Here is a 14,739-nt window from a genome sequence, read left to right as displayed (position 1 = left end):
AGCCCTGGCCTGGGAGGATCCCACATACTGCAGAGCAGCTGGGCCCGTGCACCACAGCTGCTGAGCCTGCGCTCCAGAGCCCGTGCTCTGCCACAAGAGAAACCACGACAAAGAGAAGCCCGCAGACCGCAATGAAGAGTAGCCCCTGCTCACCGCAACTAGAGAAAGCCCACACGCAGCAGCAAAGACCCAACACGGCCAAAAATAAAAACAAATAAATAAATTAATTTAAAAAAAAAAGTAGGACAGGGAAAAGAGGTCAGAAGTGCTTGGGGTGAAAGGAGGAAAGGTGAGTTATAATTTAAAATATACTGCTAAAGCAATTATACTCCAGTAAAGATATTAAAAAAATAAAATAAAATAAAATATGCTGGAAGGGTTTAGGCGTCAATGAGCAGTTTTGAAACAGATGGAGAGTTAACCATTTGGATATCTGGGAGAAGTGCAATGGTGCTCTATGACAGCAATGTGTTTGGTATAGTCAAGGAAAAGGAAAAGACCCATGAGGCTAGAGCACACCAACTTAAAAACAAAAAAAGGATTCTCTGTACATAAGTATAATGGGGAAACAATGTTTGGAATCAAGATGAAAATCTAAACTGAATGTGAGTCAGCAAGCCCAATGTTAGTAAGTATAATTAGCAGATTAATTCATAGGAAATTTGATATATTCAATAGTATGTCATTATATTTGGTCATTTTTTCTTCAATTAGTAGTGTATTGCTAATTGATAGGCTTTAGTCCTCTACGATACTCAGAAGATTTTTCATTTTAATCAGTTATTTTCCATATAACCTTTACAAAATTCGCTACTGTATCCCATCCCCACACCACCTAGCTGAAGTTTATAAGATTCTTTCCTTTTTTTTCAAGATTGTTTCTGACCACTTTACTGCTAAATTTCATATTTTTCTTAAACTGTCTGGTCTACAATACACTACTATAATCAAAGTCACAGATGACATTTTAAAAAATGAAAATTTTTTTTAGACATTTGCTGTATTTTATAAGCATTTTAATGACTGTTAACTCTATGTGTAAATGATTGTTGAGATATTTTATACCACTATCTTGATTAGTTTTTTGGTGGACTGGAATATTTCAAATGTTCTTTCTTCCAGAAAAGTGATATCCTTCTTGATATTTACATATATCTTATGCTTAACATTTTTAAGGGAGATTAGAGTAATTTAATCAACAAAGAATTCAGTATGTGTGGGCAAGATTTTTTTTTTTTTTTACAGGAAGCAGACTTTATTTCACAGCATTTACCAAAGTAGCATCCAGAGATGGTGAATAGACATAACATTTTCCTAGTGTCCAGAGATGGTGAATAGACATAAATATAACATTTTCCTTGAAAATAAGTTTAACAAATTTTTAAAAAGAATGATTAATGAGCTTCTTTTTTTAAATTGAAATATAGTTGATTTACAATATTGTGTTAATTTCTGCTGTACAGCAAAGTGATTCAGTTATACATACATACATTCTTTTTTTAATATTCTTTTCTATTATGGTTTATCATAGGATATTGAATACAGTTCCCTGTGCTATACAGTAGGACCTTGTTGTTTATCCATTCTCTATATAATAGCTTACATCTGCTAACCCCAAACTCCCACTCCATCCCCTCCCCAATGCTCTCCCCCTTGGCAACCACAAGACTGTTCTCTATGTCTGTGAGTCTGTTTCTGATTCATAGATAAGTTCATTTATATCATATTTTAAATTCCACACATAAGTGATATCATATGGTATTTGTCTTTCTCTTTCTGACTTACTTAACTTAGTATGATAATTTCTTGCTGCATCCATGTTGCTGCAAATGCCATTATGTCGTTCTTTTTTTTAAATTTATTTTTATTTTTTTCAATCTCCCATAAAAAATGAAATTTTAATTTTTATTTGAGGTACTTTTATACCCCTTTCTTGTGTGGAGCCTTCCCTGACCCATCCAAGCAGAAAGGATTATTCATCCTTTTGCACTACATCACCCTCATTAATAGTTCTACTATGACTCAACGACAATATTATACATCATTATTTCTTAATGTATCCTCCCTTTGCCCTCCAAAACTGAGTTTCATGTGAAAGCATGCCTGATTAATCTTCGTATCCCATCCCCTAGCACAGGGCCTACATGGACTGCTAAATAAGAGAATGAATGGGATAAAGAGAATAGGGTGTGTATGTGTGGAAAAGATTAGGGGAAAACGGACAAAAGAGGAGGGCATTAGTACAATGTCAAATTTAAAGCATCTGCTCCAGAAAAAGTATAGGGAACTCACACTATGACTCATTTCCAAAGCAGAGGAAAAGTGAGTTACATTTAGCCAAGAAACATGTGAAGGGCTGATAGTAAAGGAATTTTCCTTGGGGTTTCCTTCTACTCTGCTTTATGAAAAACTACTCAACTTCCTAAAGTAAGTCGGGATCAATAAGGGGTAATTTTAAGTATTACAATGAAAGAGCGGGATCCTTGCCATTTTAATATGTTTTAATGGAAAGTGATAAAATTTGAGGGAGCTATAAATATATTTTTTAACCTACAGTAAATTTACCGTTGGTATACAGTTCTATGATTTTTTTTAAATGCAAGCAGTCATGTGACCATGTCCATAAGACACATAACAGTTCCAACCACCCAAAAAACCTCCTTAATGCTGACACTATATAATCAACACCCCCAAACTCTAACCCCTGATAACCAGAGAAGTCTGACACAATAGTTCAGCTTTCTCTAGAATGTCATATAAATGGAAGCATACAGTATCTAACCTTAAGAGTTTCACTTCTCTCACTTAGCATAATACATTTGAGATTCATGCAGGTTGTTGTGTGTAGAAAGAAGTTTTTTCCTTTTATCGCTCACTTTGTCCATTGTATGGATATATAACAGTTGGTTTATCTAGTCATCACATAAAGGACATTTGGGCTGTTTCCAGTTTTTAGTGATTATGAATAAGGCTGCTATGAACAGGTCTTTGTGTAAATTTAAGTTTCCATTTCTCTTGAATAAAGGAGTGAGATTTCTGGGAAACTATTCTGCATTCCCACCAGTAACACATGAGAGTTCCAGTTTCTCCACATCCCCACTAGAACTTGGTATAGGTGTGCAGTAGGGCCTGATTGTGGTTTTAATTGCACTTCCCAAGTACCTAATGATAATGAGCACATTTTCATGTGTTTCCTTGCCATTTGTGTATTTTCACTGGTGAAGTATCTGTTCGAACCTTTTGCCCATTTTTAAATTGGGTTAGTTCTTTTCATAATATTACATGTTTATAGTTCTTGGGATATCCTGGACACAAGCCCTTTGTCAAATATGTGATTCGCAACTATTTTCTCCCAGCCTATGGCTTGTCTTACTCTCTTAACAATGTCTTCTGGAAGACAAAAGTTATTAATTTTGATGAGGTCAACACTTCATTATTTTTTGCTTTTATGGATTATGCTTCTATTGTTTTATCTAAAATCTGTTTGCCTAATTGAATGTAACAAAGATGTTTTATATTCTTAAGGTTTTTATACTTTTACATTTAGTCTATGATCCATTTTGAATTAATTCTTGTATGTGGTGTGAGGTATGACTCATAGTTCATTTTTTACATACAGTAATCCCATTGTTCCAGCACCATTTGTTGAAAAAGATTATCAATTCACCAGTGAATTGCCTCTTCATCTTAGCCAAAACCAATCAAGCATATTTGTGTGCCTCTATTTCTGGACTCTGTTCCATTCCACTGATCTATATGTAAAAGCTTTCACCAATAACACACTCTTTTAATCATTGTATCCTGACCGTCTTGAAATCAGAGAGCTTGAGTGTCCAACTTTGTTCTTCCCTTGTGAAATTGTTTTGCCTTTTCTACTTACTTTGTTTAGCCATTTATAGAATCTGCTTGATATCTACAAAAAAACCTGCTAAGATTATGAAAGTGCATTGACTCTATCGATCAATACAGACATCTTAACAATGTTAAGAACTGACATCTTAACAATGTTGAGTTTTAGAGGAATTATCTCGTCTAAAATGTCAATAGTACTAAGGTTGAGAAACCCTGCTGCAGACATCTGTAGATGCCTGCTACTGAATGTTTGTATCTTACTGAATGTTTGTGTCTCCCCAGTATTGAAACCTAATCCCCAAGATGACGGTATTTGGAAGTGGGGTGCTGAGGAGGTTATCACATCATAAGCCCTCACGAATGGGATTAGGGCCTTATAAAAGAGACTGAGAAAGAGCCCTCACTCCTTCCACCATGTGAAGACACAGCAAATTTCTGTTGTTTATAAGCCATCCAGTCTATGGTATTCTGTTAAAGTAATCCAAATGCACTAAGACCATTTAAGGAAGTTCTCTTCTCATATCTAGTTTACGGAGTAGTTTTATCATGAATTAATGTTTTTAGTCTGTTAATAAAATGAAATACATGAACTGATTTTCAAATACTGAAATGTTCTTGCATCCAGGGCTTGATTTGTTAATATTTAATTGAGGATTCCAGTATCTATTTCCATGAGGGGTAGTGGTATACAGTTTCCTTTCCTTGTAATATTTTGTCTAGTTTTGCATCAGGCTAACGCTGACCTCATAAGATGAAGTGGGAAATATTCTCTCCCCTCCTATTTTCTGGTAAAGATTGAGTGGGATTATTATTATTTCTTTCTTAAGTTGTTGGTCACAATCAACAGTAAAACCATGTAGGCCTGGAGTTTCATTTGTTGGAAGGTTTTCAACTACCTGTTCAATCTCTTTAATAGATATAGGCCTAGTCAACTTATCTATTTCTTTGTAACTCTTGTTAGGATTTGTCTTTGAAGAAATTGGTCCATTTCATCCAAGTCAAATTTATGTTAAGAGCTGTTCATAGAATTTACTTATCCTTTGAATATAGGGTCTATAATGATATGTCCACTTTCATTCCTGATACTGGTAACTTGCGTCTTCTCTTTTTCTTGGTCACTCTAACTAGAGGTTTATGAATTTTATTGATGTTTAAAAAAAACAGCCTTTCACATGATTGGTTTTATCTACTGTTTTTAATTTTATCAATTTCTGCTTTTATCTTTATTGTTTTGTTCTTTCCACTTGCTTTGGGTTTAGTTTTCTCATTTTTCTAGTTTCTTAAGGTGGAATCTTAGCTTATTAACTTTAAACGTTTCTTCTTTTCTAACATAAGCTTTTAATGACTTAAATATGCCTCTAAGCACTGCTTTAACTGCATCCCATAAACTTGGATATGATGCATTTCATTTTTCATTTAGTTCAAAATACTTGCTAATTTTCCTTGAGACTTCCTCTTTGACCCATGAGTTACTTACAATTTTTTTTAAATTCCCAAATATTTGGTGATTTTTCAGATCTTTCTGTTCTCAATTTCTAGTTTAAGTCTGTTACAGTCAGAGAACATATTTTGAATGATTTTAATTCTTTCAAATGTGTTAAGGTTGGTGTTATGGCTCAGAATAAGATATTTTTGAATGTCCCATTTGCCCTTGAAAAGAACATATAACCTGCTGTTACTGGGTGGAGTGTTTTATTAATGTCAATCAAGTCAGTTGGTTAACAATGCTGTTCAGATCTCTTGTATTATTGATATTCTGTCTACTTGACCGACTGATTATCATGAAAAGAGTGCTGTAGTTGATAAGTACAACTGTGGATTTTTCTGTCTTTAATCTCCAGTCAGTTCTACCAGCTTTTGCTCTTTGAAACTCTGGGGGGTTTTTTTTTGTTTTTGTTTTTTTGTGGTACGCGGGCCTCTCACTGTTGTGGCCTGCTCCCATTGCGGAGCACAGGCTCTGGACGCGCAGGCTCAGTGGCCATGGCTCACAGGCCCAGCCGCTCCACGGCATGAGGGATCTTCCCGGACCGGGGCACAAACCCATGTCCCCTGCATCGGCAGGTGGACTCTCAACCACTGTGCCACCAGGGAAGCCCTAAAGCTCTGTTTTATAAAAATATCTTTTTCTTTTAAACTATCTGTATCAGTATATTAAACTTTTTTTTAAAAAATTAACATTTTTTTAATCCAAACAATCTCTTTTAATTGGTGTGTCTAGATGATTTATATTCAATGTAATTAATAATACAATTGGATTTAGGTCTACCATTTCATTGTTTTCCATTTATCCTTTATTCCCCCTGCCTTCTTTGGGTAATTTTAATATTTTCAGCATTCCATTTTAATTTATCTATTGGATTTTTACTGGATCTCTTAGCTGTTCTATAGTCATTGCTTTAGGGATTACAATGTAAAACCTAACCTTTGAGACTTTTGGGACAACATTAAATGCACCAACATTTGCATTATAGGGGTCCCAAAAGAAGAAGAGAAAGAGAGTGGGCCTGAGAAAATATTTGAAGAGATTATAGCCAAAAACTTGCCTAAAGTGAGAAAGGAAACACTCAGGTCCAGGAAGTGCAGAGAGTCCCATACAGGATAAACCCAAAGAGGGACACACCAGGACACATATTAATTAAAGTGACAAAAATTAAACACAAAAATATTAAAAGCAACATGGGAAAAGCAACAAATAACATACAAGGGAATCCCTATAAAGTTAACAGCTTATTTTTCAGCAGGAACTCTCCAGGCCAGAAGGGAGTGGCATGATATATTTAAAGTGCTGAAAGGGAAAAACCGACAACCAAGAAAACTCTACCCAGCAAGGCTCTCATTCAGATTCGATAGAGAAATCAAAAGCTTTGTAGACAAGCAAAAGCTAAGAGAATTCAGCACTACCAAACCAGCTTTTGAACAAATGCTAAAGGAACTTCTGTAGGCAGGAAAAAAAAAAAAGAGGCCACAACTAAAAACAAGAAAATCACAAATGTGAAAGCTCACCAGTAGAGGCAGCCATACAGTAAAAGTAGGAAATCATCCACACACAAATATGATATCAAAACCAACAGCCATGATAAGAGGAGAGTACAAATGCAGGAAATGGGACATGCATTTGAAATTGAGACCAGCAACTTAAAACAACCTTGTATATATATAGACTGCTATATCAAAACCTCACGGGAACTGCAAACCAAAAAACTACAATAGATACATACACACAAAAAAACCCCACCCAAACACAACACTAAAGACCATCATCAGATCACAAGAGAACAAAAAGAGGAACAGAAGAAAAAAGACCTACAGAAACAAATCCAAAACAACTAAGAAAATGGCAATAGCAACATACCTATCAATAATTACCTTAAATGTAAATGGATTAAATGCTTCAACCAAAATACACAGACTGGCTGAATGGATACCAAAACAAGACCCATATATATGCTCTCAAGCCACCCACTTCACATCTAGAGACACACAGAGACTGAAAGTGAGGGAATGGAAAAAGGTATTCCATGTTAATGGAAATCACAAGAAAGAGTAGCAATACTCGTATCAGACAAAAGAGACTTTAAAATATTAAAATAAAGGTGTTACAATAGACAAGGAAGGACACTATATAATGGTTACAGGATCAGTCCAAGAAGAAGTTATAACAATTGTAAATATATATGCAACCAACATAGGAGCACCTCAATACATAAGGCAAATGCTAACGCCATAAAAGGGGAAATCAACAGTAACACAGCAATAGTGGGGGATTTTAACAACCCACTTACACCAATGGACAGATCATCCATACAGAAAATCAATACGGAAACATAGGCCTTAAATGACACATTACATCAATGGACTTAACTGATATTTATAGAACATTCCATCCAAAAGCAGAATACACTTTCTTCTCAGGTGCACATGGAACACTCTCCAGGACAGATCACATCTTGGGTCACAAATCAAGGCTTGGTAAATTTAAGAAAGTTGAAATCATATCAAGCATGTTTTCTGACCACAATGCTGTGAAATTAGAAATCAATTACAAGAAAAAAACTGTAAAAAGCACAAACACATGGAGGCTAAACAGTATGTTACTAAACAACCAATGGATCACTGAAGAAATCAAAGAGGATATTAAGAAATACCTAGAGAGGGCTCCTCTGGTGGCGTAGTGGTTAAGAATCCACCTACCAATGAAGAGGACATGGGTTTGAGCCCTGGTCCAGGAAGATACCACATGCTGCGGAGCAACTAAGCCTATGCGCCACAACTACTAAGCCTGCGCTCTAGAGCCCGCAAGCCACAATTACTGAGCTCACATGCCACAACTACTGAAGCCCATGTGCCTACAGCCCATGCTCCGCAACAAGAGAAGTCACCGCAATGAGAAGCCCGTGCATCGCAACAAAGAGCAGCCCCCACTTGCCACAACTAGCGAAAGCCCGCATGCAACAACAAAGACCTAACACAGACAAAAATAAAATAAATACAATAAATAAATTTTTTTAAATACCTACAGACAAATGACAATGAACACACGATGATCCAAAACTTATGGCTCCTGGCAAAAGCAGTTCTAAGAGGGAAGTTTATAGCAATAAAGTCTTACCTCAGGAAACAAGAAAAATCTCAAATAAACAACCTAAACTTACACCTAAAACAACTAGAGAAATAAGAACAAACAAAACCCAAAGTTAGTAGAAGAAATAAAAAAGAACAGAGCAGAAATAAATGAAATAGAGACACAGAAAACAATAGAAAAGATCAATGAAACTAAAAGCTCATTCTTTGAAAAGATAAACAAAATTGATAAACCTTTAGCCAGACTCATCACGGAAAACAAAGGAGGGGGCTCAAATCAACAAAATTAGAAACAAAAAAGGAGAAGTTACAAATGACACCACAGAAATGCAAAGGATCATTAGAGACTACTACAAGCAACTATATATCAATAAAACAGACAGCCTAGAAGACATGGACAAATTCTTAGGAACATACAACCTTCCAAGACTGAGCCAGGAAGAAATAGAAAATATGAACAGATCAATCACAAGTAATGAAATTGAAACTGTGATTAAAAATCTTCCAACAAACGAAAGTCCAGGACCAGATGGCTTCACAGGTGAATTCTATCAAACATTCAGAGAAGAGCTAACACCCATCCTTCTCAAACTCTTCCAAAAAATTGCAGAGGAAGGAACACTCCCAAGCTCACTCTATGAGGCCACCATCACCCTGATACCAAAACCAGACAAAGATACCACAAAAAAAGAAAATTACAGGCCACTAACACTGATCAACATAGATGCAAAAATCCTCAACAAAATACTAGCAAACCAAATCCAACGATACAGTAAAAGGATCATACACCATGGTCAAGTGGGATTTATCCCAGGGATGGAAGGATTTTTCAATATACACAAATCAAACAATGTGATACACTACATTGACAAACTGAAGAATAAAAACCATATGATCATATCAATAGACGCAGAAAAAGCTTCTGACAAAATTCAACATCCATTTATGATAAAAGCTCTCCAGAAAGTGGGCATAGAGGGAACCTACCTCAACATAATAAAGGCCATATACAACAAACTCACAGCTAACATCATTCTCAATGGTGAAAAACTGAAACCATTTCCTCTAAGATCAGCAACAAGACAAGGATGTCCACTCTTGTCACTTTTATTCAACATAGTTTTGGAAGTCCTAGCCACAGCAATCAGAGAAGAAAAAGAAATAAAAGGAATCCACACTGGGAAAGAAGAAATAAAACTGTCAGTGTCTGCAGATGACATGATACTATAAATAGAAAATCCTAAAGATGCTACCAGAACACTACTAGAGCTCCTCAATGAATTTGGTAAAGTTGCAGGATACAAAATTAATACACATAAATCTCCTGCATTCCTATATACTAACAATGAAAGATCAGAAAGAGAAATTAAGGAAACAATCCCATTTACCAATGCATCTGAAGTCAGAAAGAGAAAAACAAATATCGTATACCACTGCATCAAGAAGGATAAAAAAACCTAGTAATAAACCTACCTAAGGAGGCAAAAGACTTGTATTCAGAAAACTGTAAGATGCTGATGAAAGAAATCAAAGATGACACAAACAGATGGAGAGATATACCATGTTCTTGGATTCGAAGAATATTGTGAAAATGACTATACTACCCTAAGCAATCTACAGATGCAATGCAATCTGTATCAGATTACCAATGGTATTGTTCACAGAACTAGAACTAAAAATTTTACAGTTTGTATGGAAACACAAAAGACCCTGAATAGCCAAAGCAATCTTGAGAAAGAAAAACGGAGCTGGTGGAATCAGCTAACTAACTTCAGACTATACTACAAAGCTACAGTAATCAACACAGTAAGGTACTGGCACAAAACACAGAAATATAGATCAATGTACAATGCTGGAAGTCCAAAGATAAATCCACACACCTATGGTCACCTTATCTTTGATAAAGGAGGCAAGACTTTATAATGGAGAAAAGACAGTCTCTTCAATAAGTGGTGCTGGGAAAACTAGAAAGCTACATGTAAAAGAATGAAATTAGAACACTCCCTAACACCATACACAAAAATAAACTCAAAATGGATCAAAGACCTAAATGTAAGGCCAGATACTATAAAGTCTTAGAGGAAATCAGTCGGAACACTCTTTGACATAAATCACAGCAATATCTTTTTGGATCTACCTCCTAGAGTAATGAAAATAAAAACAAAAACAAACATGTGAGTGGCGGGGTTGCAGGCGCAGTGGAGTGAGCAGAGCAGCCGGCTGGAGCACGACGACTACTGCAGGTCTCGGAAAGAAGAAACGATGTAAACCATTCATTATCCAGACTTTAAGGTCAAGGTGAGAAGGTAGGTCAGGAGGAACATGGCCTGGCCTCACCTGACTTTAAGGTCAAGGTGAGAAGGAAGGTCAGGAGGAACATGGCCTGGCCAAATATTTTTCAAAGAGGAACTTTGCTCTCCCAGTTCAGCCATCATCATGTGCTCATGTTCCTGCTCACCTTCTTCAGTTACTCGTTGCTCCATGCATCAAGAAAAACACTTAGCAATGTCAAAGTCAGTATCTCTAAGCAGTGGACCCCAAGTGCTTTTAACAAGTCAACTGAACTGCCTGTAGAGATCTGGAGCAGCAACCTTTTGTTTCCCAGTGCAGAGGAAGCCATTCTTTTCCTCGGAACACTCGACACCGTTTTCCTCTCCTACGCTGTGGGCCTTTTCATCAGCAGTATCGTCGGGGATCAGCTTAATTTGTGATGGGTTCTGTCTTTTGGCATGTGCTCCTCTGCATTCGTGGTGTTTGTCTCTGGTACTCTCACAGAATGGCTGCATTTCTACAGCAAGGGGCTGTACTGCAGCCTGTGGATCGTGAATGGCCTGCTGCAGTCCACTGGTTGGCCCTGTGTGGTTACTGTTATGGGCAAATGGTTTGGGAAAGCTGGACGAGGAGTTGTTTTTGGTCTCTGGAGTGCCTGTGCCTCAGTGGGCAATATTTTGGGACCGTGTCTAGCTTCTTCTGTTCTGCAGTATGGTTATGAGTATGGCTTTGTGGTGACAGCGGCTGTGCAGTTTGCTGGTGGGATCATCATCTTCTTTAGACTCCTCGCGTCACCCAAAGAAATTGGTCTCCCAGGTATTGAGGCAGAAGATTTTGAAGAAGATTTGCACAGGCCATTAATTAATGGTGCTGAAAATGAAGATGAAGCTGATCCTAATTACTCAATCCAAGAAGGCAAGTCTGTTACCCAAGTCAAGGCGATAAGCTTTTACCAAGCTTGTTGCCTTCCCGGAGTTATAGCATATTCACTGGCCTGTGCCTGCTTGAAGTTAGTGAATTACTCCTTCTTCTTCTGGTTGCCCTTTTATCTGAGTAATAACTTCGGATGGAAGGAGGCTGAAGCCAACAAGCTGCCCACTTGATACAATGTTGGAGGAATTATAGGTGGAACTCTGCAAGGCTTCATCTCTTATGTGCTACAGAAGAGAGCCCCGGTGTTAGCTCTCAGTCTGCTTCTGGCAGTCGGGTCCCTCGTTGGATGTAGTTATTCTCCAAACAATAAGTCTATCAATGCACTTCTGACGGCTGTCACAGGATTTTTTATTGGTGGACCTTCTAATATGATTAGCTCTGCTATTTCTGAGGACCTGGGTCATCAAGAGCTGATCCAAGGGAGCAGTGAGGCTTTGGCGATCATCACAGAATAGCTGATGGAACCGGGAGCACTGGAGCTGCGGTGAGCCAGTATTTAGCGTCTTTGATCCAGGACAACCCAGGATGGATGTGGGTTTTCTACTTTTTCATTCTTATGGCAATTTGCACAGTTCTATTTATTTCACCATTAATAGTGAGGGAAATATGCTATCTTATGCAAGGACGACAAGCTCGCATATTGAGTGAGTGACCAGTGCCCACAAAAGAACAAGAAAGATAGGAGACACATCAGGACTATTCCTTTTCATTCACCTTACTTTGGGGTTGTCTTAAGAGCTCCAACATAATCTCAGACTGTCAAGCCTCTTTCAACAGTGTCAGCCACCGTAGATGCTGACCAAAGTGAAGGCTGGGCTGTTTTTCTACACTACAGGAATAATTAATGATTTTTATCGCTGTTGTTTCATGAATGTACCGAATGGCCTATGAACCTGCCAGTGTCTTTGGTGGCCTGTGAAGGTTTACCCTTTTAACCGTAAATGCTGTATTGGACTCGGACCTAGTTCTCCAGCCTGGAAAGCCAAGTGACCACGAAGCATTCATGCATGGTTTGTACCAACGACACGCTCCACGAATAGAAAGGATCGTTGCATTTTGCTTGGTCACGAGTTTGCAGAGAGTGGCTCATCTCTGACGCATCAAATCCGGATAAAGCACTCCAGCCAGGTCCAGTGTAAGCATGCCTTGGACAGAGAATCCCTTTGTTAACCACGGTGGGGAAAAAAATCACACTACATGCTGATTGGCTCTCACTCTGTATCTGCTCTAAAGTCATTCAGCTCCAGAAGCAGAAATACCTTCAAATGATTGCCAACTTGCTCTCCTCCGTCTTCATTCAGAATTCCCTTTGACTCCTGGAAGTCTTTAGTCTTCCTTTCAAGGACCATAATGTACCTCAACTGTGAACATTCCAGTGTGTAACTTACAACCAAAGTACTCAACCCCAGATTTGTTCTCTGGGAACTTTAGGATCCACTAGGAACGTAATTGGCTTAGCCCTATTTTCAGAGGATTGATCTGTGTCACAACCGGGTTCCTTGCGTTACCTCAGCTGAAGACTAGAATTAGAGAAAGAAGAAAGACCTTTTGGCCCTGTAAGCGTTAAGTATGTGACACTGAATCACATTAATGGATTACTAAGGCCTGAGGCATATCTAGGTATCTATTCTTTAGAAGTTTGTAGAATATATGTCTTCAAAGCTGTGAATTTTATACTAATTATCAATATTTTAAGGTCATACTGTATATATATTTTAAATTATGGAAATTAACAGGCAAAAAATGTTCGATTTTGAGGACCGCCTAATTTGCATCGGGTTACGGAATATTTTTCAACCTCTTGCTCTATACTCTTAAATGTGGTGTGTTTATGAACTTGCTAATTTATTTAATCAAGCAGATTCCCAATCAGTTAATTGCTCATTACTGACAAAAAGGGAAAATACAAAACACAGAAAGGGAAAATAAACTGACTTTTATAATAAAAAAAACTAAAAAACAAATGTGACCTAATTAAACTTAAGAACTTTTGCACAGCAAAGGAAACCATAAACAAAATGAAAAGACAACCCACAAAATGGGAGAAAATAGAAAATATTTGCAAATAAAGCGACCTACAAGGGATTAATCTCCAAAATATACAAAATATATTCATGCAGCTCAATATAAAAACAAACAACTCAATCAAAAAATAGGTGGAAGATCTAAATAGACGTTTCTCCAAAGAAGACATACAGATGGCCAAAAAGCACATGAGAAGATGCTCAACATCACTAATTATCAGAGAAATGCAAATCAAAACTACAATAAGGGGCTTCCCTGGTGGCGCAGTGATTAAGAATCCGCCTGCCAATGCAGGGGACACAGGTTCGAGCCCTGGTCCGGGAAGATTCCACATGCTGTGGAAAAACTAAGCCCATGCGCCACAACTACTGAGCCTGTGCTCTAGAGCCCAGGAGCCACAACTCCTGAAGCCCGGGCGCCTAGAGCCCATACTCTACAACAAGAGAAGCACCACAATGAGAAGCCCATGCACCGCAACAAAGAGTAGCCCCTGCTCACCGCAACTAGAGAAAGCCCGCGCACAGCAACAAAGACCTAATGTAGCCAAAAATAATAAATAAATAAAAAATTTTAAATACCTTAAAAAAAAAAACTACAATGAGGTATCACCTCACACCAGTCAGAATGGCCATCATCAAAAAATCTACAAACAATAAATGCTGGAGAGGGTGTGGAGAAAAGAGAACCCTCTACACTGTTGGTGGGAATGTAAGTTGGTACAATCACTATGGAGAACAGTATGGGGGTTCCTTAAAAAACTAAAAATAGAACTACCATATGATCCAGCAATCCCACTCCTGGGCATATACCCAGAGAAAACCGTAATTCGAAAAGATAACATGCACCCCAGTGTTCACTGCAGCCCTATTTACAATAGTCAAGATATGGAAGTAACCTAAATGTCCACTGACAGAGAAAAGGATAAAGAAGATGTAGTACATATATACAATGGAATATTACTCAGGCATAAAAAAGAACAAAATAACGCCATTTGCAGCAACATGGATGGACCTAGAGATTATCATACTACGTGAAGTAAATCAGACAGAAAAAGAAAATATCATATGATATCACTTA

The 14,739-nt window shown here is 37.6% G+C and overlaps 1 protein-coding gene and 1 pseudogene across 2 annotated transcripts in view; one reads left to right on the top strand and one right to left on the bottom strand.

Annotated features, from left to right (window-relative positions):
* Positions 1-14,739, bottom strand: part of RUNDC3B (RUN domain containing 3B) — a 147,886-nt gene that overhangs the window by 96,949 nt on the left and 36,198 nt on the right. The window lies entirely within an intron of this gene.
* LOC132430973 (sugar phosphate exchanger 3 pseudogene) lies at positions 10,812-12,289 on the top strand (annotated as a pseudogene).

Source organism: Delphinus delphis, chromosome 9 (assembly GCF_949987515.2).
Source record: "Delphinus delphis chromosome 9, mDelDel1.2, whole genome shotgun sequence".
Classification (NCBI taxonomy): domain Eukaryota; kingdom Metazoa; phylum Chordata; class Mammalia; order Artiodactyla; family Delphinidae; genus Delphinus; species Delphinus delphis.
Note: the sequence above shows the minus strand (reverse complement) of the source record. Positions and strands in the feature narration are given on the sequence as shown.